Below are 25,542 nucleotides of genomic sequence, written 5' to 3' on the forward strand. Positions count from 1 at the left end.
CGTCCCCTTTAAGGTTAAGCAGACGACACGCTCAGGAGCGACGCAGTTCAGTGTGGTAATAGTGTAGCTGCTTGTAAACAGAAGAAGCAGCACCACGTTTTGTTGTGTCTTAAACAATTTTAAGGATTTTTATGGGATTGATGGTTTTAGAGGAGTAAGTATAGGCTTTTTATACATACGCTTAGCGTTTTTAGAGTAGGTTAGGTCAACATGAAGATATTTAATATACTTTTTATGAAGCTACATTGAGTATTTCTAGCAATATGTTTATCTGTTGTTCTAACTTGAAAAGGATTATGCAGAACACTGTAAGAAGTTTTTACTGAGGATGTATTGCATTTACTTCGCCTTTTGTACTGTTTCTGCTTGTATGAAGTGATGTTCTGCTGGTTTTGGTGCCTACCGTTTTGTGGACAACGAAGCGGCTTGTACTGTATGCTTTGGACGAGATCAAATGCTCTGTATTTTGAATATGAGTATTGACGTTTTAACCAATGGGGTGAGGGTATATGTTATAAATGTAACTGTTTGTTTTTTCATTGTTGTATAACAGTCTGAAGAAGCCGCATGGCGAAAGCGCTCACTGTGATTAAAGGATTTACTGCACCACATTGCTAGAGTTAGCGTGGTGTTTTCTATTTGGAAGTTTGGAAGTTTGGTCAGTTGAGAAGTGATTTAGTGGAAGGCTTCCTTTCACTACAATATCTTGTTGGTGTATACTGTTTCAGTGTTGGTTTGTGGCCGCTTGACACCAGCACCCGCTGCTGTTTGGATTACTTTTTACTGTTTTTGCTGGTGCAAAGTCCTACGCTCGGGGGTTATACTTGACTTATTTTTTACCTTGATTTTCCTTACCCCTGAACTGAGGATATGGCCGATAATGCTACTTCGAATATAGAACTACCGTACGTACCACAAACTGTCCAACCTAGTGATAGGCTGGGACGGTTTCATGCTTGTGTGACTGGCGGGGAGAACCCGCTACTATCTTATGAGCCGGATTTTGGCTCAATGAATGCTATGAATAATAATGAGAGTTATCTGAATTTATCTAATGACTTGCAAGTATTGGAAACTGAGACAATTAAGTTAAAAAAGCTGCAAGTCCAACGGCAATATTTTGAAGCATGTTTGGACAAACACATTATTCCACGTGGGCTACGTATTTTAAAAATGCCCACTTCAGGTGACTCTTTACCGGACCTTTTGTATGAATGGCAGCAGCTCAACATTGAGCTCAGTAATAATTATATGAAACTGTTAATCAGGTTCCATTTACCTGAAGAGGAAAGTTTAAGATTGAAAGTGAATGAATTGTATGATAATATTACTAAGAGATATGTGAATGTAAATGTTGGTACCAAGATTGAAAGGGTCATAGACAATGTTATGGTTTTTGAAAGAAGATTGATTGAACAAAAGAAGAATAAAATTATGAGGGATCTAAGGGATTTTAGAAATTCAAATGTATTTACCTGGCCTAGAGATAGACCAACTTTTAGTAATAACAATGTTGGTAATAGATCCACACCAGGGAAAGGGTTTCAGCATAATCCGAGTGTACAAACATTAAAAGAGAACGTTCCTAGTGTTGAGAATGGTGTGGATAAACCGGCAAGTCATAGACCAGTTAATGGTACAACCAGTTCTGATATTAGTACGAGGAGGAATGTCTCATATACTGAAATTGTTTTTCAGGAAGACGAACATGGGGAGAGTTCAGATAATCCCACAACTAGAGGGGAAAAGGAGACTGTGTTGGAAGGAGTAGACACGCATGTCATCCCACCACCACCTGACCCTAACACCATTAGTAGCTTGAGGAAATCAGATGAAGCAGTGGTCAGAAGAAAGGTCCCACAAAGTAATAACAATACCCCTTTCCCCATAGCACAGAAGCAACACCAAGGGAGAACAAGATCGATGAGCAGGGGCAGACAAAAGAGGAAAGGTTCAGGAGGGGAACAACAAGGGCCTACCCTGAAAAGAATGTGGGAGAAAACGATTCGCTGATTGTGAATCTCTCAAAGAAAGTTCTGAGTAAGTATGAGGAAGAGGTTCTGAATAAGGGTCTTAGCTTCATACCCACTAGCAGGGGTAATATTGCTGACTCCATCATTGATGTTAAAATGTTTGTAAGAAACATCCAGTTGAAACTTGAATTTGGCAATACACCTGAGCGACAGGATACTAGCAGGTTTAGAAGCAATAGTGTATACATCCCCCAGTTACATCCGCTGTTGGATGTCTATTCTAAGATTACTGAGGATGACATCTACAGGCATTTTGAGAATACAAGAAATGTCAAACATAAACAGAATTTAAGTTTTAATCACAGAGTAGCACTTAAGGATCTGAAATATGATACTACTCTTGTTATAAGACCGGCTGATAAAGGAGGACCTATTGTCCTCATGGATTCATTGGACTATAATAGAAGAATGGGTATGCTTCTGGGAGAGACCTCCTCATATTTGAAGATAGGGATGGACGTGGTAAAAGAGAAAACCTTACAGGTTTATTATATGCTTGATGAGCTGTTAGCCTCTGGTAATATTATGAAGGAACTGTATGAGTATTTTAAAGTGAACAATCCCTTGATCCCTATTATACAAGGACTCCCCAAAGTCCATAAGTCGGTTAGGGATCCACCCATGAGGCCAATTGTAGCTGGACAAGGTTGGGTGACTGAACCCTTCTCTATCTTTATTGAATATCATCTAAGGCCACTAGTGAATAAAAATAAGTTTATACTAAGAGACAGCAAGCAGTTCCTGTTGGATTTATATGACTATATGAGAAAACTAGAGGATGATGCACACTATATCTTAGTAACACTAGACGTTGTGAGCCTTTTCACTATGATCCCCAATGATTTAGGTATACAACATGTACAAGAATACCTTAAAAATCATTCTGATCTTACAAATGTGAAAATAGATTTTATTGCTCTACTTCTAGAAACAGTTTTGTTGAATAACATTTTTATGTTTGGAGATGACATCTTCTTACAGAGGGATGGCGTGGCTATGGGCACGTCTTGTGCCAATAGCTACGCCAACCTTGTTATGGCACAATGGGAAGAGTCGTTCCTATTTAATACAATACAGTTTCAGGAACATGTTGGTTTCTACCGTAGGTCTGCCGATGACCTTTTCTTTATTTGGAAGGGAGACAGAGAGTCTTTGTTAATTTTTGTCGAATGCATGAATAGTTCAACTGAGTTTCTTAGGTTTACTTTAAACTACTCAGCGGAACATATATCATATTTGGATGTGAGCATCAATAGGCTCAGCAATGGGCTGCTTAATACAAATGTGCATAGGAAGTTATGTTTCAGGAACACCATCCTACACAGGGATAGTATGCACCCCAAGTATGTGTTCGACAATGTAATGAAGGGCCAGATAATGAGGGCATCTAGGTTGAATCCTACCAATGAAGGCTATGCAGACGAACTTAAAGGTCTGAAGGCTAGATTTTTAAAAAGGGGTTATGATGAAGATACCTTTGAATGCACTGCTGTCGATGTTGAAAGCCTTAGGGATACCAGGGCGAAAACCATACTACTCTGAGCCTCTACCCACTTTAGTATTGGACAACCGCCGGACCCTATTAAGAGCAGGGTATCCATGTTCTATACCAAAGATTCAGTGGGTTTGAAACATATCTTGGAGAGACATTGGGATTTATTGATGTTAGACCATGACATAAAGGAGATAGTGGGGCCATGCCCAAGCATTACTTATAAGAATCAACCTAATTTAAAGAGAATTTTGTGTAAACCTAGGAACAACTTAGCAACAGAGACTTCCAATACACAGCTTACGAACACCATACCATGTGGTAGATGCAATCAGTGCTTGTTTATCAATGAAACAATGAGTTTTATCCATCCCACCACCCAACGGAGTTATAATTTTTCTACTAGAACCTCCTGTGGGAGCTCCAATATTATCTACATGGCGACCTGTGAAGCATGCCAAGCGTTCTATGTTGGTAAAACCAACAGGTCATTAAGAGAACGCATTAGGGAGCACTCCTATCACATTAGGACAGCATCTGTGGTTAATGCCCTAGCTAAACATCATAAAGAGAGGGCACAGCCACACATTCACATTCTTTGTCATCCAGAAGATCACACCGAATAAGAGAGGAGGTGACATTGTCAATTTCACCCTGGAAAATGAGACAAAATGGATCATCAGATTGAGGGCTGAGTTGTACCCAGGCCTTAATGACAAAGTACAGGTTAGACCCTTTCTTCGGAAAAGGAGGTTATTTGTACCCAAACAGTAGGCTATATAGAACACCATAGTAATGCATTTACACCTGTTTTCTACTTTGTCTTCTTGTAATATGCACTCACCATTATTTGTTCTTTTGAAATAGAGATCATTAATCCTGTACAGCAGGAACTACAGAGCACAGGAAGTGTTCAACCTGTCCTTCATTTTTTCATCTCAGCTTTGTACACTGTTTCATTTTGCAATTTTCATTTTTCACTTTTTCATCCAGTACCATTTACATTTATTTTCATTTATTATTTACCATCATCACATTTCATGCAGTAAATTTGACATGTTTTTTCTATGTCCTTTGTGTTCCCCTCTGTATTCCTTCTCACCTTATTTCTCCCGCCTTTCTTCATGCACCATATTCCATGTTTTTCATGTTTCTGTTCTATTCTACCTCTCTTCTTTCCCCCCCTTTTTTCTTTTATTCACTTTTCTGTTTCTGCATGCAGTCTTCCTGTCTTCGTCTTACCCTTTTTGACTCCCCTCCACTGTATCATGTCAGCCTGACCCCCTCATTCACATACACGTTACACGATGTTGCAGAGTTCATCTCTTGGTATGTTTAGATAATGGGTTACTGTATTTAGAGACCCACTGTTTAGCTAGACGTAGTAATACAGTTTTGGACACTATTATGATCGGTGTACTACAGGTCCAGATTTTAAGAGTGCGAGGCCAAGCAGTTGTTAGCTATTCTGTTGCCCGCAAAGTAATGTACACCAGTATTTAGCGTATAAAGAGCGTGGAGGCTGTATTTGATTCAAATGGAAACGTACATACGTTTCACATCCTGCTTCAAGCTTAATTTGCCCCTTTTAGGTGTTTATAGAAGGATTGCATTTTTGTGTTCACATATACGTTCGTTACATCTTTTGTGGACTAATGGTCTGCATTATGGGTTTGTTTATTCAGCAGGAAGGATTTTAAAATATTTTTAAAAAATATTTATTTATAATTGACAGGTTATGTGTCCTCAAGACAGTTGTGTATAATAATATAGGTATATTTTTACCATTTGTAGTGGATTCATCCACTATAGAACCCGTTTTTAAATGTCTGACTCCAGAGCGTCGTCCCCTTTAAGGTTAAGCAGACGACACGCTCAGGAGCGACGCGGTTCAGTGTGCTGATGGTGTAGCTGCTTGTAAACAGAAGAAGCAGCACCACGTTTTGTTGTGTCTTAAACAATTTTAAGGATTTTTATGGGATTGATGGTTTTAGAGGAGTAAGTATAGGCTTTTTATACATACGCTTAGCGTTTTTAGAGTAGGTTAGGTCAACATGAAGATATTTAATATACTTTTTATGAAGCTACATTGAGTATTTCTAGCAATATGTTTATCTGTTGTTCTAACTTGAAAAGGATTATGCAGAACACTGTAAGAAGTTTTTACTGAGGATGTATTGCATTTACTTCGCCTTTTGTACTGTTTCTGCTTGTATGAAGTGATGTTCTGCTGGTTTTGGTGCCTACCGTTTTGTGGACAACGAAGCGGCTTGTACTGTATGCTTTGGACGAGATCAAATGCTCTGTATTTTGAATATGAGTATTGACGTTTTAACCAATGGGGTGAGGGTATATGTTATAAATGTAACTGTTTGTTTTTTCATTGTTGTATAACAGTCTGAAGAAGCCGCATGGCGAAAGCGCTCACTGTGATTAAAGGATTTACTGCACCACATTGCTAGAGTTAGCGTGGTGTTTTCTATTTGGAAGTTTGGAAGTTTGGTCAGTTGAGAAGTGATTTAGTGGAAGGCTTCCTTTCACTACAATATCTTGTTGGTGTATACTGTTTCAGTGTTGGTTTGTGGCCGCTTGACACCAGCACCCGCTGCTGTTTGGATTACTTTTTACTGTTTTTGCTGGTGCAAAGTCCTACGCTCGGGGGTTATACTTGACTTATTGTTTTTTACAATAATTTATTTGACAAATCCAGAACAAGATATCCCTGTGTTGTGGAATATTTTGAGACAGTTCCACGTATTTTTAGGTTATAAAATAAATGTTGATAAAACAAAAGCTGTAGCTGTATACTATGTGCCCACTTATAAATTAGTGTAACAATTTCTGTTCATTCAAGGGCAGGAAAAAATGAAAATATCTAAGAGTTTGGCTTAGCAAATGCTCATCAGCAGTGGAAAAGCAGATGGTGGAGGAAAGTAAAGTGACGATAAACCAAAAGGTAAAGGAGAAAAGTTCAAGGTTATGGATCTGGATAGTAAGATATAGGTAGTGAAAATGTTTTTAGTGACCTTAATTCTGTATATTGGTCAGGCATGCTTTTATTAACCAGGCTCTAAAGTATGGTAATAAGTGAATAAGGATCCAAAGAACTTTATCTGGGAAGGAAAGAGGCCTAGGGTTAAGTGGAATAAGAGGATCCTAATAACAGAGCAAGAGCTCGTGGGGTTGGCTGATTTAAAGGGACACATATACATACATATCTATATCTATATATCTATGTATTTATATATATATATATATATATATATATATATATATATGTATGTATATATACACACACACACACACACACACACACACACACACACACACACACACACACACACACATATATATTACAAATAGAGCAATATAAACCAAAATGGAAAGATAAGATGATGAGGCAAGGTGAGACTACCATAGACAGCAAGAGATTGCTTTATTGGAAACAGGTGTTGATTAGAATAAAAACACCCAGGTAGAATATTTGAAGCTGCAGAGAGTACACTGAAAAATAAGCTAGTGAGGGTTTGGAATAAGGCAAATTTTTGCCACTAGTCTTTCCAAACAAAAGGACAGTGAGGTGGGAAGAAACAGAAGGAAGTTGTCAAAGAGAGTCCAAGAACCAAGGTATTGGGAACACTTTATCCACTGGAAAAAAAAAAGCAAGAAGAAAACAGTTGAAGCAAAATAATTGCTTGGTTTACCATGACAGGAATAGGCTTTCCTATTTGAGATTAATATCAGACTAGACAAAGAGAAAGACAGAGGGGAGTGAAATGTGAGTGGACACCTCTGGTGGAATATTTATTGGAACTGATAATGAATAGGGGTGTGAAAATGGAGATAGTAGGGTATGTAGAATTATATGTAATTATAAAAAGCCAATCTGAGAACTCGGGCATGATTGGAAAAGAAGGTTTGATTAAGAAATGTCAAAGGATCATGGTGTGGGGGGGGAGTATGCAACTAAATCAAGATGGTTTAGGATACACACAAATAATTGTAAACCCAGACTAGACTGTAGATGATCATCAGGCTTAGAGTAATTGTTGGGATGTGTGTGTGTGTGTGTGTGTGTGTGTGTGTGTGTGTGTGTGTGTGTGTGTGTGTGTGTGTGTGTGTGTGTGTGTGGGGGGGGGTGGGTAGGGGGAGTGAAAAGTGAAACTTGAAATATGTTTTTTGGGAGTGTACAGAGTTGATTGAGATTAAAGATGCATTGCAAATTGCCATTGGGCAGTTGCCGGATGAACAAGTGGAAGTAACTAAAGAAATTGTGCTGTTAAGCTGGAGTAGAGAGACTGGCATGTCAAGACATAAAAAGACTTTATCAACTTTGATTACATTAAGAACCAAAAAAACTGATAACCACTTTGTGGAAACCAGGGCTTACTCTGGCCTTCAAAGATGCATTAGGTATTGTGAAGGAAGTAAAGCAAATGGAGGGAAACTCATTTGATAAGGGAAAGAACAAGATGCAGACCCTGAAATGGAATGTGTGTGACCATTACCTTAACAGTAGTGACCAGAGTCATGGCAATGAAAGGAATATTAGTGCAAACTGAAAATGATTCAAAACTAGGAATGGTGAGTAGCATGTAGGTTTATTGGCTGAAAAATGTTTATAGTTTAAAATGTAAAAAAAAATGTATGATAAAACTGAATATATATATATATATATATATATATATATATATATATATATATATATATATATATAAAAATAATATGGATCTAGTACGATTGCACAAAATCATGTTTTCACGAAATATAAACCGCCAAACACACTTTAGTGAAAGTGCTTTTCACCGAAAAAGCACTTTCACTAAAGTGTGCAAAAAAAATGAAAAAATGGAAAAATTAAAAAAAAACAAAAAAAAAACACAGTACTCATGTTTACACAGGGGGGCAAGACCCCCTCAACCCCCCATGTGGAGGGCTGCATCCCCCACACCTCCCTACTTTTATATTCTCACTCTGAGATCACACTACAGTGGGAAAAAGGGAATATCCCCTTATCCACTCTGTGCTACAATTTCAGCAACAGCCATTTCCCCACGTTTTCATCTTTTTTTTAGCACATTGCCACAAAAGTGCTTTTTCGGTGAAAAATGTGCTCGGCCATTTCACTTTCAGTGAAATGGTCATTCGATAAATAGTACGGATTCCATATATATATATATAAGAACTCTCCAAATCCCCCTCAGGAGGAATAACTGCTGAGGCACACACTCCCATTGCATCACAGTTGGCTACTTTACCATCCATTACTAATTCATCTATAAGGCTAATTTCACATGCAGCTGAAGGTACTTCAAGGGCAGCAGGTTTAGGCATTTTCATTAAGAGGCATGCCTGGATGCGCCTGTGGGATTTTGTGGTGCCATTCAAGTTCTCCTTCATCAATGCACCTTTTGGCATAAGTGTGATGACCTACCACTGGACCAGTAATCAAGGATCCTCAATCCTCACCACTGGCAACAGTGAGGGACGTACCCTAAGAAGATGACAGGTACACACAGTATTTCCAGTGCAGCTCTCTACATCAAGTGCAGTTTCCCTTAAGAGCACACAGAGACCATGGTCAGTCCGGGACTGGTTTCTCTCTCCTTTGTCCAGATCCCCAATAAGACTCCCACTGGCACACCTATAGAGTTGTGATCTCAGCTGAGTGACCAAACCAAGACCTCCAGCACTCTCTGTCCAACCAGTGCTTTCTGTCCCTGCCCAAGTAGATGACACACACAATCTTTGAGGTTTGATTTACACACACACACACACACACACACACACACACACACACACACACACACACACACACACACACACACACACACACCTGGGAAAGGCTGGCACAGGTTTTCTAACTATGCCCCCTTCTGCCCAGACTATAAGGCAGTTATCACTGCCACCATTCACTCCTTATTAGCTACTTTAAGGCCCTTAACAAAGAGTGTCCAATCTTACTGTGTAATGTTACTATCAATACAAATGGTAGTTTGATCAAGAGCAAGGCTATTAGGAGTGGCCCACAGTGTCACCAAATAAATATGCAAATACTCTCAGAACTTAAATATCTCTAGACAGATCAGCCACAATAAAATGTTTAAATGTACTTAATAATAAATAATAAGAGAACAAGACAATGCTAAATATATATTTACAATGAAACCAGAGCTCGAAAATCACAGGAAATATTTAAAATAACATTGCAGGACAGTCTCAAATAAATGACGAAAAAACATCTAAACTATGCTCCACTATATTCCTGACTAAATCTAAGAGAATGATACTGTTCCGTAGAAACTTACTTCATCAGAGCAAGGTAGATGTGGTGAGTTGATCTTGATGTTGTCAGGTCAAAGACAGAATACAGAATGCTGTGTCTCTCTCTGAGAGTTCTTAAATTAATATCTCAAATATTACTGCTGGGCTAGCTTGCAGAATTACATAATTTCTTGTCATCTAACATCTAGTTCCCAGGCCCAAAGGAACCATTGATGGCAGCTTGTAGCATTTAGCATCTACCTGCTAAAATAGACAAGGGCTTTTCTGTGGATCTTTGGCAAATGCTGGAAGTCATAAAACAATAAAACACTTCCAAGACAATACAGAAAGCTTCTCAGCACAGACATTGTGTCTGCTTGCTGCATTGAAACTGGAAGATATCATCTTTTATTGCATAGCCATAAAGGAATTTAATTTCAGCAATTTTTTTCTGAAGTTTGCTGCACTAAAGTTAACCTCATGTGTTCCAGTTTCTACTGTTAAAATTTATACATTTAAACAGCTACAACAGTGTATGCACATGTCTGGTCTATTCTAGAAGGGCATGCTGTGGTTACATTTTAAGCACAAACACTTTACAAAATGTCTCTTCAGCACACTTCTGTACAAACCAACTTATATGACATACAGTTCTAATACATTTGTAACACAAGCATGTTATATAGATCATGTTGATATTCACAAATGACGTATAATTATTTCAAAATTCCAGAAAGATCTACTGGTAGTACCTCCCTTTGTCACAGGAAATTATTTTTTGGCCCTAAAGTTAAAGACACACTCTCCAGGTGTGAGCAAGATAGTAAGGCCATGTCTGCAGTGGGCATACACTTTTCAACTCCTCAAAGAACCTTCTCTAGGAAACAATGAGGTGGTTGGGACATGTGGTTCAGAAAATCCCAGGGTCCTATCCATGATCCATGTGGAGCTAGATCTCCAGGGGTAGAGGGAAGAACTCTAACGGAAGATGCCAGCTGTGTAGCAGAGGAGGACCGCAGAGCCAGGGGGTCCAGAGATTCCTTCTCCGACTAAACCTATCAGTGCTTCAGAAAGAAGGCCTAATTGTCTACTTCTGGAGGCAATTGGGGATCATCTGTTGCTAAACCAGAGAGCCTGGCTAGACATTACAGAAGATACATGGGTGGATGCATGGATATAATATATATTCATGTAGACATGAGAAAGAAAGAGAGATTTGATATGGTGCAATATTTATGCAAAGGCAAAAGCCAAATTAATCAATATAAAGAAGGCAGCCCCAAAGATATTCAAAGAGAAATACAGGCAAAGGCATCCCGATATGGAACATTTCACAATAAAAATATATCCCAAAGAGGGAATGTAGAAAAGAAGATTAGTAATGTAGAAAAAACTAGAAGATGAAGTTATGGAGTGCCTGTGAAGTGAAGGATTTGGTGTAGAAGGTCTAACACAGGTTACATCACAACATGATGGAATGAGTCACCAGAGTAAGGAGAAACAGGAAAATCAGGAGACATGTGAAGGAGAAATATGGACATGGGAAAGAAAAAGAGATTTTAATATGGTGTAATATCTATGCAAAGGAGAAAGCAAAACTAATCAATACAAAAAGAGCAGCACCAAAGTTATTTGAAGAAAAATACAGGCAAAGGAATCCAGACATGGAAAACTTTACAATACAAAAAATAAGAAGACAAAGAGGAAAAGTAGAAAAGGAGATTAGTAATTGAGAAGTTAAAGAAATAGAAACTGAGGTTATGGAGTACCTGCAAAGTAAAGGATTCAGTGTAAAAAATCTATTTCAGAAAGCACCACAACAGGATAGAGCAATCCAAATTAAGGGGAAACCAGTGGAATTGGAAGCAATTGGTCAGATGCCATATGAAGATATTTTAGAGACTTGCACAGGAAACCAGTATAAATGTTCACTTGAAGCTGGGCAGCAAAAGAAGGAACAGGAAACGCTGACCCAGTCAATGATGAGGAGTGATAGGCCAGTGAGTTCCCATATGGCAAAGCAATGGATGGCATGGGATGAAATTGAAGAGAATGTAACTCAGGAAGATACTATAGAAATTTCTATAGAATGCCCGCAGGAAATGGAAAACAAAAATGTGTCCTCAGTTTAGAAGAAAATGAGCTAAGAAAAGAGTTGCTTGATTTGGTAGGATGGATAGACATATTAAGCTCAATGAAATAAATAGACTACAGAAGGTCAATAAAGCCCAAAAAGTTAGAAGTTTGATAAAACAAATGAACACAGTAATTAAGACTATCCATAGAGATCCATGCAATATAACAGAAGTCAACAGGATATTTTACTGTGCAGCTAAATTGATAACTAATAAAGTTCTGCTACAAGAACACAGGGTAGTAAGGGAAAGGAAGGGGAGAAATTAAATACCATCATGGAAGTTTCAAGCAGAGAAAACTATAAAGAAATTGAGACAAGAATTGTCACTGTTGGAGGAGTATAAAAGAGGGGACAGATCAACAAAAACACTTAGATGTGATAAAGGCAATGTGTAGTATTAGAACAGATCAGGATCCATCATGCACTATCGCAAATAAACTAAATATCTCAGCACAGGTTGAAAAATGTAGAAGATGCGCAAATAAATATAAAGGAAAACTACAAAATAAGCAATTTACTGAGGACCCAAAAAAGTTTTATAGAAAATTGGGAAACAAGGTAAAAGGAGTTGAAAGACCACCAAAAAGAGAAGAAATAGATACATTTTGGAGAAGTATTTATGAAGATCCTGTGGAACATAACAAAGATACTAAATTGATAGAAATAAAAGAAAGAATAAGAAGTTTAAAGATGTAATGTGATCCTATCTCGCCTACATTCTCTACAGATGGGTTCGGAGCCGATCCTCGGCTCCGACTCGGCACGCTATACTATATAACGAAGTCTCTTATTGGCTGAGTTACCTCATATCCCAGGATGCCCCACTACTGCTTCCCCAGATCTCGTTTGCCGCTTCTACAGCATAGACGTGGTCTCGGACTTGGCTGAGCTAAGTGCCTCTAGTATTTAAATTTCTGTCAGAAATTTTGCTAAAATTACCCAAAAGCTGTTTTAACAGCTATTTATTGTTGTGTGACTGATTTTTCTTCAAAAGTTTGTGGTAAAAATTGTGTTTTGTCAACGGTAAAGGATCCCGTTTAAGTTAGAGGGGCCTTTACCTAGCCCTCGCGCTTTAGTTAGGGCTGTCTAACAGCTACTCATTGTGCGTTTTCTAATTGTTACAACTTTGTGGTAAATTATATTTTTTTCTTGGTGGCAAGTGTTCCCGTTTAACTTAGAGGGACTTGCCTTAGTCTACCTGTTTTTTTCTTTTAGTCAGTGTTGAAGTTTCTCTTTCTTCAAAGTTCAGTGGGAGTAGATAGCCATGTCTAAAGAACATAGGCCATCAGGTTTTAAAAAATGTTCAAAATGCTCTTACAAAATGTCCATTACGGATGATCATTTGCTTTGTGTATACTGCTTGGGGCCGAAGCACCTACAGGAATCCTGTAGCGTTTGCCACGCTTTTTCCTCTCGCGTGCTCCAAGAGAGGAAAAATAAGTTGATTTTGAAAGGGCTTATTACCCCTTCTTTTGAGGAAGCCCTATCTTCTTCTTCCCCATCAAGGAAGGCAAAATCTTCGGCTCCAACCAGCCCGTCAGATCCGATAGCAAAAAAGTCTAGGCAGGCTTCTCCGTCGGCTCCACGGACTTCGGAGCCGAGGGCGGAATGGTCTGCCTCGATGTCTCCAGCCTCGACTCCTCTGGTTTCGGAGCTGAGAGCTCGGGCGTCAAGAGGCGAGTCACTTCCATCGGCTCCACTGCCTTCGGAGCCGACGAAGGTTGCCCGCTCAGACTCTTCCCCTTCGGTGCCGAAGTCCACATCGGCTCAGAGGGAAATTGCAGTAGTGGTGGAACCTCTCTCAGCGCCGATACTTCTCAAATGCATTCGGAGCCGGTCCCCCAGTCTTTCGGAGCCGGCGGAGAAGTCAACTCGGACCCGGTCGATCTCTTCTCAGTCGTCGAGGATGTCCGATTCGGATGTAGACAGGGTGCTTCAAAGGCTTTTTCAGTCTCCGGTCTTTCAAAAGTTGGTCTCGACTCCGGCCTAGTCGGCTCCGGAGCCGATTTCCCACCCTGCCATCTTGGTTCCTCCTCCAACAGCTTCGGCACCGTTGGAGTCGGTGTTGGTGGAGCCGGTGGAAGTTGTAGGATCGGCTCCGACCCTAACTCCAACCCCGCCCTTCGGGTCGGTGTTTGGTACATGGACCTCCTCTGTCGGCCCTGGGGGTGACGCTTCGGGACCGATTCTTTCAGTTCCTAGCCTCCCTCTCAGTGCGTTGGCGGCGGGAGTTCCGTCTGCTGTTGTGGCCTTGGGGGTTGAACCTTCCCAGGACTCTGGGGGTGCCGCCTTCATGGCCATGAGGAGTGCCTTGGCCAAATCCTCTCTGGCCACTTCTACCTTCTCACCACCACCTTCCCTTGGCACGGAGACTAGTTCCTTTGCAGTCCCCCTGTCTCATGACAGTGGAGCCCTGGGGCCTGAGGTTACCCCCATTGGGGGGTTCCCTTCTTCCTGGAGGTCCCTCCGAAGCGTCTTCGGAGGAACCTCCGAGGAAGAAACAGTGCAAGAGGAAGCACGTCAACTCCCCTGATGAGTCTCTCACCTCGGATACCGACCTCGATGATGCGGAGGGGTCCCCCAAGTCGTCCTCGGATGATGTATCCTTTGCGGACATCTTGGAAATCCTTAAGCAACGAGGCGACTGGCAGTCCAAACCCCCTTCTGCTGAGGAGTCGGTGTTCCTCAAGGCCTTCAGGGCTCAGCCCTCCGCCTCCTGGGTGTCTCCGCCCTTCGTTGAGCTCCTGGATTTGATCTCGAAGGGCGTGGGAACATCCGGATTCTGTTGAACCGGTGCCAGCTCGCCCCAATAAATTCCTTTCGGCACCCCCGGATAAGGACTTTCTTACCAAAGGTGTGGCTGTAGATGCCTTGGTGGTGGCATCTGCTACCCAACAAGATGTGGCAGAGGCTTCAACGTCCGTCCATCCTCCTAATAAGGAGTCGAGGAGCATGGATCGGTATGGGAAGCGCATCCTTGCTTCAGCAACCTTTACATTAAGGTCTCTGAATTACCTAACGCATTTTACGAGACTGCAGAGGGATCTGGTCAAGGAGCTTTCAGATACCCTCTCTGGTAACTTACTTGAGCAGTTGGCCCAGACGGTTAACTCCCAGTTGGCTACCCTGTCCTTCCTATCCAACTCGTCCATGAGGCTCATTTCGTATGCAGCCAAGGGAGTGAGCAGAGTGGCGGGCACAGATGTTGCTCAACGGAGACAAGCCTGGCTACACCTGTGTCACTTTGCGGAGGCCTTTAAGTCTTCCTTTGCCGACGCCCCCTTCGATGGGTCCTCCCTTTTTGGACCCAAGGTAAAGGACACTTTGACTCGCTGCGAGCAGGAGGGTAAGACTTTAACTGCCGTAGGGGCCCGGTTTTCCACTCCCTTCAGACCTTATCCCAAGGCTCAAAGAGGAGGGAAAATGTGGTCCCGTAAGTCTCAAAAGTCTTACTCATCGCAGCAGAGCGATTCCCCTTCTAGAGGCAGAGGAAGGGGAAATTTTTCAGGGAGACGCCGTCCCAGAGGTGGCGGAGGCCCCTGCAACACTGGAGACCGCGAGTCCTTTCGTGGCTCCTCCTCCTTCCAGCATCCCTGAAGGAGTGCCTGACTGTGCAGCTCTGGAGCCAGTCGGGGGTCATTTTTCGAGGCACCTAAAGGCCTGGGAAAGTATCACCCAGGACCAATGGGTGCTCCGAATCATTGCCGGAGGTTACACATTCCCTTCTCTCAACCCCCCCCCACCGTCCCAAAGAATCCCGGACCCACCACCCAGTCAACGGGATATGGCAGCCATCGAAATTTCAAAGCTGCTTCAAAAAGGAGTCATCCAACCTGCCCCGCAGATCAGACCAGATCAGGGACTTACTCGAGATTCTTTTCGGTACCAAAAAAGACCGGGGACTTGAGGCCCATTTTTGATCTCAGCAAGTTAAACCGATCAGTGAAAAAGTCCAAATTCTGGATGGTCACCTTGCAAACCATTCTCCCGCTTCTGGAGATGGGTGTTTGGATGTGCTCCATAGATCTCAAAGATGCCTATTATCACATTCTGGTAGATCAGGCATCGAGGAGACACTTGCGCTTCAGCCTAGGGGACAGTCATTTCCAGTTCCGTGCACTGCCATTTGGTCTCACCACAGCCCCCAGGGTGTTCACCAAATGTTTGGCAGTGGTGACTGCTCACCTGAGAAGTCTAGGATTCCAGGTGTTTCCATACCTAGATGACTGGCTTCTAACTGCCACCTCAAGACATCTACTCTTAAGAACTCTAGCAGCCACTATCTCCCTAGGCAGCTCCTTAGGAATCACCTTCAATTGGACAAAATCTGTATTGCTGCCATCGCAGCGTATTCTGTTTATTGGCGCAGAAATAGACTCAAGGCAGATGTGAGTCTATCTTCCTGCGGAAAGGATAGCAACATTGCAGTCTCAGGTGCGGGCGTTACTCCTCAGACGTCGAGCTCCAGCGAGAATGGTCCTGCAGCTGTTGGGTTCCATGTCAGCCACCATTCTTCTCATTCCCTTAGCAAGGTTACATATGAGGATACTCCAGTGGCTCCTCTTAGCCCAGTGGTCTTATCAAGACCTCCCCCTCAGTCACCACATTTTGGTAACGGAGACGTGCAAACAGACTCTTCGTTGGTTGGTGGCTTCATTCCTCAAACCTGGATCAGGGGCGACCCTTCGTCCCCCCATCCCCCTCAGCCACGTTGACTACGGACGCCTCCCAGACAGGGTGGGGGGGGCATTATCTGGACAGGTCGGTCCAAGGCACGTGGCACTCCGAGAATCTTCTCCACATCAATATCCTGGAAATGAGGGCGGTGCTTCTAACGTTGCAAGCACTACACGACCACCTTCCCCAGGGGACGATTGCCATTCAGTCCGACAACATGTCGGTAGTCTGGTACTTGAACAAGCAAGGAGGGACCAGATCTTACCCACTTTGCAGAGAGGCCATGAAGGAATTGGATTGGGCGATTGCTACCAAACGCTTTCTAGTGGCAACACACATTCCAGGGACATCCAATGTGATAGCCGACAGACTGAGCAGGACTATTCTCTCCCCACACGAATGGTCCTTGAATCACAAAGTGGTAACACAGATTTTCACGAGATGGGGAATCCCATGTTGCGATCTTTTTGCAACTCCCCTCAATGCAAAATGCCAGCAGTTCTTCTCTCTCATTCCAGTTCTGGGGGAGACCCCCAAGGATGCTCTAGTCCAAGCTTGGCCCCCCCGGTCTGCTATACGCCTTTCCACCAGTTCCCCTTATCCCCAAGGTGGTTCAGAAAGCGATTCGCTTGGGAAGCAAAATGATTCTAATCGCCCCATACTGGCCTCGTCAAGTATGGTTCCCCTTTCTTCGCAAGTATGCATTGGACGGTCCCTGGTTCCTGGACCAAGTTCCGGACCTTCTGACGCATCAGTCAGGACAGCTCCATCAGTCCCTCCATTCATTGAAGCTAGCAGCTTGGCTACTCCTCTTCTGACCATAGTTAGGAGCCATTCTTTCGACCCTGAGGTTATGCATATTTTGTCCTCGGCCCACAAGTCTTCTACAAAAAAGATGTATAGCAGTAAATGGAAGAGGTTTGCTATTTGGGCTCAACTCCGAGGATTAGACCCTATGACAGCTTCTGTGTCAGAGGTTCTGAAGTTTTTAACCTCCCTGTTCAACCAGGGTTGTTCGGTGTCCACCATCAAAGTTCAATTGGCGGCTATTTCTAATTTTCATGAGAATGTAGAACCACCTTTAATGAGCAATAAGTTGTGCAAAGCCTTTATTAAAGGAGCTTGGCTTCTTAGGCCACCTATATCGCATCCTGCACCACCGTGGGACCTTAACGTAGTGTTAGGTGCTTTAACCGCACCCCCCTTTGAGCCGGCAGCAACCTGTGACTTGAAATTTCTTTCTTGGAAGACTGCCCTTCTAGTTGCTATCACATCAGCCAGGTGAGTTTCAGAACTTCAAGCCTTATGCATCAATCCACCATACCTGATATTTCACAAGGATAGAGTTTCTCTAAGACCAAACCCATCCTTTATTCCAAAGGTTTGTTCTAAAGTTTGCTTGCAACAATCTCTGGAATTACCATTTTTTTTCCCTAAGTATACAGACAGAGCTGAGTATACATTTCACACCTTAGATGTGCACAGACAATTACATTTCTATTTGGACAGGACACAACAAACTCGAAAATCAGATCAACTGTTTGTGTCTTTTTCGGGCAATAAATTGGGCAAATCCGTCACCAAAGTCACTATTGCCAAGTGGATCAGAGACTGTATCAGTCATATTTATCGCATTTCAAACAAAGAGCTTACAATTCCTGTGAAAGCTCATTCTACCAGGGCTATGGCCACTTCGGCAGCCTTTCAATCGCATTACATCTTTTAGTTATGTACTTACCATAACTTTAGATGTATGGGATCCATCTCGCCTACATTCCTAATAACCCACCCTCCTTCCCCCTACCTTGGAGGCCAGAAGAGACCAGACGGTCTGAATACAACTGTTTCCTCTCTTGAAACACCTGGCAATCTTATAACAACAGTCTATGTGTGTGTGCATGTGTGCGGACAAACAAGATCTGGGGAAGCAGTAGTGGGGCATCCTGGGATATGAGGTAACTCAGCCAATAAGAGACTTCGTTATATAGTATAGCGTGCCGAGTCGGAGCCGAGGATCGGCTCCGAACCCATCTGTAGAGAATGTAGGCAAGATGGATCCCATACATCTAAAGTTATGGTAAGTACATAACTAAAAGATACAGAATATGAAACGGGATGAAGTAGCAGCCAGAGAGATTGAAACAAAGTTAAGAAAAGCCTCTAATTGGAAAACTCCAGGCCCAGATGCAGTACCTAACTTTTGGTTAAAAGTATTAACATCTTTGCATGAAGATTTAGCTATGTGTAAAAACTATTTATATCCACACCCCAAACAGATACCAACATGGCTAACAACAGGAAAAACAATGATCCGACTTAAGAATGAACCTGCCAGCTACCCTAAAAATTATAGACCAATAACTTGCCTTCTAACAATGTATAAACTATACACTGGAATTGATGCCAACAGAGTTTATAGTCATTTAGAAGAAAACTCAACTATGGCAGTAGAACAAAAGGGCAATAAAAAAGAAAGTCATATGGAACAAAGGATCACTTGTTAAATGAAGTCATAGTGAAAAACTGTATAAAGGGGAAAAATCTAAGTTTGGCATGGACTGACTACATAAAAGCATTTGATAGTATCCCACATTCATGGATAAAAGAGTACTTAAAATTGTATAAGATATGCCCTACACTGATTGACTACATTACAGTGACCATGAAACAGTGGCAGACCACTTTACAATGAAGCCATGATAAAGGACTAATTATTATCCCAGGGATAAAACTTCAAAGGGGGATATTCCAGGGTGACTCTTCATCACCGCTGCTACTCTGCCTTGCCCTTAACCCATTAAGCTGCCTACTTAACAGCTTAGGCCATGGCTATAATTTGGCTCCTAGAAAACAACAAATTATAAAGACTTATCATCTTCTCTTTGTCAATGATTTAAAACTGTATAGCTCATCAGATGAGGAACTGAAAGAACAACTGCAAGTTGTCAAAACTTTTCCAGATGATATAAGAATGTTACTTGGTCTTAATAAATGTGCAAAAGCAACCTTTAAAGCAGAACAGCAGCATAAGAAAACAACAGTTTGGGACAAGAATATTGTATAAAAGAACTCAAGCAAGAGGGCATGTATACATATTTGGGAATTGATGAAGGATCAACAATAAAACATGAACAAATGTGAATAAAACTTAGTAAGGAATACTTTAGAAGACTAAAATTAATACTGAAGATAGCTCTGACATCTAGGAACAAAATCCAAGTTATAAACCAATTTGCTCTTCCTGTCCTAAATTACAGCTTTGGAGTGATTGTCTGGCCCCAACATTTGTTGGATCAATTAGACAGGAAAACAAGAAGGATGCGTCATGCTCACCAAATGATTTATAAAAATCAGTGCATACCAAGATTATATATTCCCCTTTCCGAATGAGGGATGGGCCTCCTTGAAAATGATTACATGTATAGATCTGCAATTGTGGGACTGTACACATATCTGCTGACCTCACACGACCCAAACATAGTGAAAGTCTTGAAACATTAAGAGAATAAATCTAAGATGACTTTTCTGCTTAATCTAGCAGAAGCATCTCAACATCAAACAGGAATGGAAATCAAACCAGAAGCAGATAAAAATTATGCAGCAACTGAATGTGCCAAAAAGCACAAGAAAGAATATAAGGTGAAGGACAAGATGAGAAGGCAAGAAATGTGTAAAATGCATAAATATAGTTGCAAGTATAGAACATTTCTGAAAGAACCTCATGATGATCTGGAATGAATGCAGGAATTGTTAAGGAGAGACAAATTCAAACCAAGAGATGAAAGGTTAATATCGGTGGCACAAGATAGTGGGCTACGTATATGCTGGTTTACAAAGTCCATTGAACATGTGGGAGAAACAAACAAATGTAGGTTTTGTAAAACCAAATTGGAAACAGTTGCACACCTCGTTGCTGGTTGTGACATACTAATGGCAGAAGGACTGTATACTGAAAGGCATGTGGCAAGGCTGTTGCACTAGGGATTGTGCAAAAATTATGGTATTGAAGTGGCCAAAAAACACTGGAAACATGATCCACAAATCATCACAGAAAATGATGACGTCTGCATCACATGGGATTACCCATTACCAACAATTCAAAAGGTAGATGCGAGAAAACCAGATATAGTGGTCCATGAAAAGAAGACAAAAGTAACACTGCTCATTGAAATCGCTACACCCAGTGACTACAGTGTGTTGCATACAGAGACACACAAACTCATAAAATATCAGGATCTGCAGGCAGAAATGAGAGCAATGTGGAAGAAAGATACCCAGACAGTTCCAATAGTAGTAGGAGCAACAGGTCTTATAAAAAAGAATCTACAATTGTATTTAGATATGTTATCAATACATGTAACCGCAAAGGACTCATTACTGGGCACATTGTGGGTGCTGCAAAGAGCACTTTTGGCTGACATCAAAGACTGAAACAATACTAATTTCATGAACTTTAATCGTACTGTGACTTAGGAATGGGATCCATTCCAGTCATGGTATTAGAAACCCAAAAGATCTAGAGAAATTAAAAAAAGTGCAGAGGATTATTTCCAGAGGTTATTTAATTCCCTTTTCCCTACCCTCCCTTCAACAGTAAACATAATTCCTGATGTTCAACCTAGTCAGAGAAAAGGAAAGAATCTGGAACTTACTCATTTCTTTTTAGTGCCAAAGAAAACAGGGGACTGGAGACCAGTTTTGGATCTCAGCTAACTGAACAAATCTGTTTAGTATACAAGGTTCCAGATGGTCACAGTTCAGTCCATTTTACCTCTCCTGCACAAGGACAACTGGATGTGCTCAATACATTTTTTAGGATGTCATCCCCGTTGGAAAAAACAAAGTACCCACAAATTACCACATAGGTGGTAATCCATTAAGTATGGAAAAAGTAATCAGAGACCTGGGGACCCAAGTTGACAGTGACCTCTCATTTGACACCCACATCGCCAAAGTGGTTAGAAAGACCTTCTACCTTGCCCACCTTATCATGAAGGGATTCACATCCAGATCAAAGGATGTCATTGTACCCTTATATTCCTCCCTTATCAGGTCTATGATTGAGTACAATGCCCCATTTGGTATGTACCTCACCCGGCACCTGCAGCAGCTGGAGAGACCCCAAAAGTATCTTACCAAGAGGATCAAGGGTCTCCAGCATATGTCATATGCTGCCAGACTGAAAAAGCTCCAGCTCTATTCAGTAGCATACCGCCTGCACAGAGGTGATCTGTGCCTTACGTACAAGGCCATGTCCAATTCAGAATTAATGGACATGCTCCACCTCAAAAAATCCAAATCCATCAGAGCCACGAGAGCTAAAGATCTAAACCTCAGCACAAATATGAATAGGACATGCTGGAGGGACAGATTCATAACCCAGAGGCTTCCCACACTCTGGAACAGGATACCTGTCCATGTTAGGCAGAGCCCCTCACTGATTCTATTCAAGAGAAATCTGGACGAATGGATGGGTGATCGTAGGTTTACCCCGGGGGTCATCTCTGTGTCATTGCTAGATGGAGGCACAGTATACTAAATTTAATTTAAATTGTATACTTTTGTATCATTACATGTGGTGGCGAAAGCCACATACACTTTGGCTAGGCTTATAAATGCTCTAGGGCAGATAGCCTAGTACTATACTATGAAACTATGAAACTATGCATGCTATCACATAAAAATGAACAGATAATCCAGGAGATACCTACACTTCTGGCTAGGATCTAGTCATTGCCAATTCAGAGCACTGCCTTTGGCCTCACCACAGCCCCCAAGGTGTTCACCAAATGCATGGCAGTAGTACTACAAGTAGCTCACTTGAGACTGCATGGAGTCCAAGTGTTTCCTTACCTGGACGACTGGCTCGTTACTGCTCCAACCACGCATCTACTGATCAAAGCAAACAATGATGTACTCTAATTCTGCTGTCACTTAGGCATTACAATCAATCTTAATAAATCTCACCTAGTACCAACTCAAGTGCTAGAATTCATAGGAGCATTGTTTAACACTGTATCAGTGACAGCCTCTCTTCCCCAGCCAAGGGTACAAACTATTGGATTTCAGGTCAGAAAGATAATTCAGAATTCTTCACTGTTAAACCAACTGATTCTACAGGCTTTAGGGTCAATGTCTGCTGCCATAATTCTGGCTCCATTGGCAAGGTACCATAGGAGAATACTTCAATGGACCCTGGCAACTCAGTGGTCCCTCCTGTACCAGCCTTTGTCCACCTAGATCAAAATAACTCAGGCATGCAAAAGGTATCTCAAGTGCTGGATTTGCTCAGAACAGATTTTACAAAGCCACCCTTTCATACTTTCTCAGTCCAAGGCCATAGTGACCACAGATACATCCCAATTTGGGGGGAGTCCTTCTTGGGAAAGACAGTCCAATGCACCTGGTCCACAGAAGAGACCAACACACATATCAATGTCCTATAAATGAGAACAGTTCTCCTAGTGTTTTAGGCCTTCCACGACTTACTTCAGGGACTATTGCAATTCAGACAGACAATACATCAGTAGTCTGATGCATCAACAAACAAAGAGGAACCAAATCTTACCCCTTATGTCAAGAAGCTGAGAGTGTGTCACTGAGCAATCTCATCCAACTGATTTCTGATAGGAAAGCACATTCTGGGAAATCTAACGTGATAGAGGTCAAGTTGATTAGGTCCATCTTATTGCCTCATGAGTGGTCTCTCAACAAGAAAATTGCAGAGAAGATATTCCATCAATGGGGTCAGCCGTGCTGCAACCTCCTTGCATCTCCCCATAACAACAAGTGCAGCAGGTTCTTTGCCCTGATCTCTCCGCTAGGGGAGTCACAGAGAGAGAGACACTGTTCTCCATGATTGGCCCCCTGGTCTCCTCTATACTTACTCCCCAGCTCCTCTAATCCTCAAGTTTCTTCAGAAAGCATCTCAACTGAAGAGGACAGTCATCCTCATTGCCCCTTATTGGCCTCGTCAGATTTGGTTCCCCTTCCTTTAACCTCATCTAGATCATCCTCCTTGGATCCTGGATCCAATTCCTGACCTTCTGTCTCATCCGACAGACATGATTCACCCGGATATTTTGGGCATAAAGTTGACAGCATGGTTTCTCCAATTCCATTGATAGCTAGACAAGCTAGATTCTGCTCCCTTGTCCATCACATCCTTTTGTCTTCCCACAAGCCTTCCACTAGGAAAATTTATAAAAGAAAATGGAAAAGATTTGTTGTTTGGGAACAACAGAAAGACATTGATCCCTTTTAAGTGCCAGTACTGAAGATTCTAGAATTTTTGGTTACTATTTTTAATTAAGGGGCCAGTTCATCAACAGTTAAAGTACAATTGGCTACTATTTCTAATTTTCATGTTGGAGTTGACATTTCTTCCTTGGCTTTATTGCAACTCTGTAAGGCATTTCTAAAAAAAACATTTTACTGAAGCCTCCCTTTAAATATCCTAATTCACAGTGAGATTTGAACTTAGTGTTACAAGCCTTAACTCAAATCACCATTTGAATGAGCTGCAAAATGTGAATTAAAGTTTTTAACTTGGAAAATGATATTTTTGGTAGCCCATTACATCAGCTAGGAGAGATTCAGAACTGCAAGCCTTATCTTCTAAACTTATTTGATTTTTCATAAAAATAGAGTATCCTTACAAACCAATTGCTTTTTTCTTCCTAAGGTGGTGTCAGAATCCGACATTAGTCAATATATTGGGTCGACTTCACAATGTCGAAAGCCAACAATATTGAAGCTGATATTGTTGGCACCACAACATCGAAAGCGCAGAACATCATGCAGGTAAACGGAAATCTCAGTAAGGGGAAATTTCCGTTGGTCTCAATGTAGTGCAGTCTCGGAGTTGGAATATTTAAGTAGGGGGAGCTAGTTAGTTTTTATTTTTGTTTGTTTTTTTTTTTTTTAAACGTTATTCAATGTTTTACTACATCGATCACTAGAGGTCAACCTTTAGTGATTCAATGTAGTAAGATTTTGATAACATGATATAGATGCAATATATCGACCTTCCAGTCTTCTTCCCAAATTTCTCCAACAAAGAGGAATACATTTTACATTTAATGGACTTTCACAGACAATTACATATCTGTCTGCATAGAAATGGCAACTTCAGAAAGTCAGATCAATTATTTGTCTCCCTTTCAGAATCAAGATTGGGAAATCAAGTTACCAAAATAACTGTAGCTAAATGGCTAACTGATTGGATTTCTTTTGTCTAGAATAAATTGGGTTTATCCCTTCCAAAACCCTTGAGAGCATATACAGCTAGATCCATGGCAACTTCTTCAGTATTTTTATCCAGATATTCCATGGATGATACTTGTACTGCATTCACTTGGGCTAATCTTCATACTTTTATTACTCAGTACAAAGTTAATCTTGTCTATAGGGGAGAGCAGTCTTCAGGTCAACAGTACTCAGGAATATCCTTTCTTAGAGTCCTCCCAGGATTCAGGTAGCTGGGGACTCTGTCCCACATGTTGAGGAATGAATAAAAATTGACATCTGTGAAGGCTGCCAGCCTAGCTAGATAGAAGTTTGTAGATAATTCTATGCCATTGTAAATATTAATATAATCCACAGGCTTGTTTTGCAAATGTAAAGAGAACTATGTGTTCTGATTAAACTATATGTTGTACTGAGCTTCAAAAATGTAACCACAGTGCACCCTACTGGACGACAGCTGTTAAGTAAAGAATTTTGCAATTGTGTTTGGTCTCAAGCTCAGAGACAGAATGTCATGGCTAGCAAATTATTTCTATTGTTTTAAGACTGAGATAATTACTAGATTTTACATGTAAAGTGTCCTTTATTGCTGTGGTTCCTGGCAGGTGCAAAATTACAAAGATATGTTAACGTTTGAGATCTGTGAGCCTGGGAAACTTCAGCAGAGGTGTCAAGAATGATGTAATCTGAAA

This window comes from Protopterus annectens, chromosome 12.part0 (genome assembly GCF_019279795.1).
Source record: "Protopterus annectens isolate FY-2018-M chromosome 12.part0, PAN1.0, whole genome shotgun sequence".
In the NCBI taxonomy this organism is placed as follows: Eukaryota; Metazoa; Chordata; order Ceratodontiformes; family Protopteridae; genus Protopterus; species Protopterus annectens.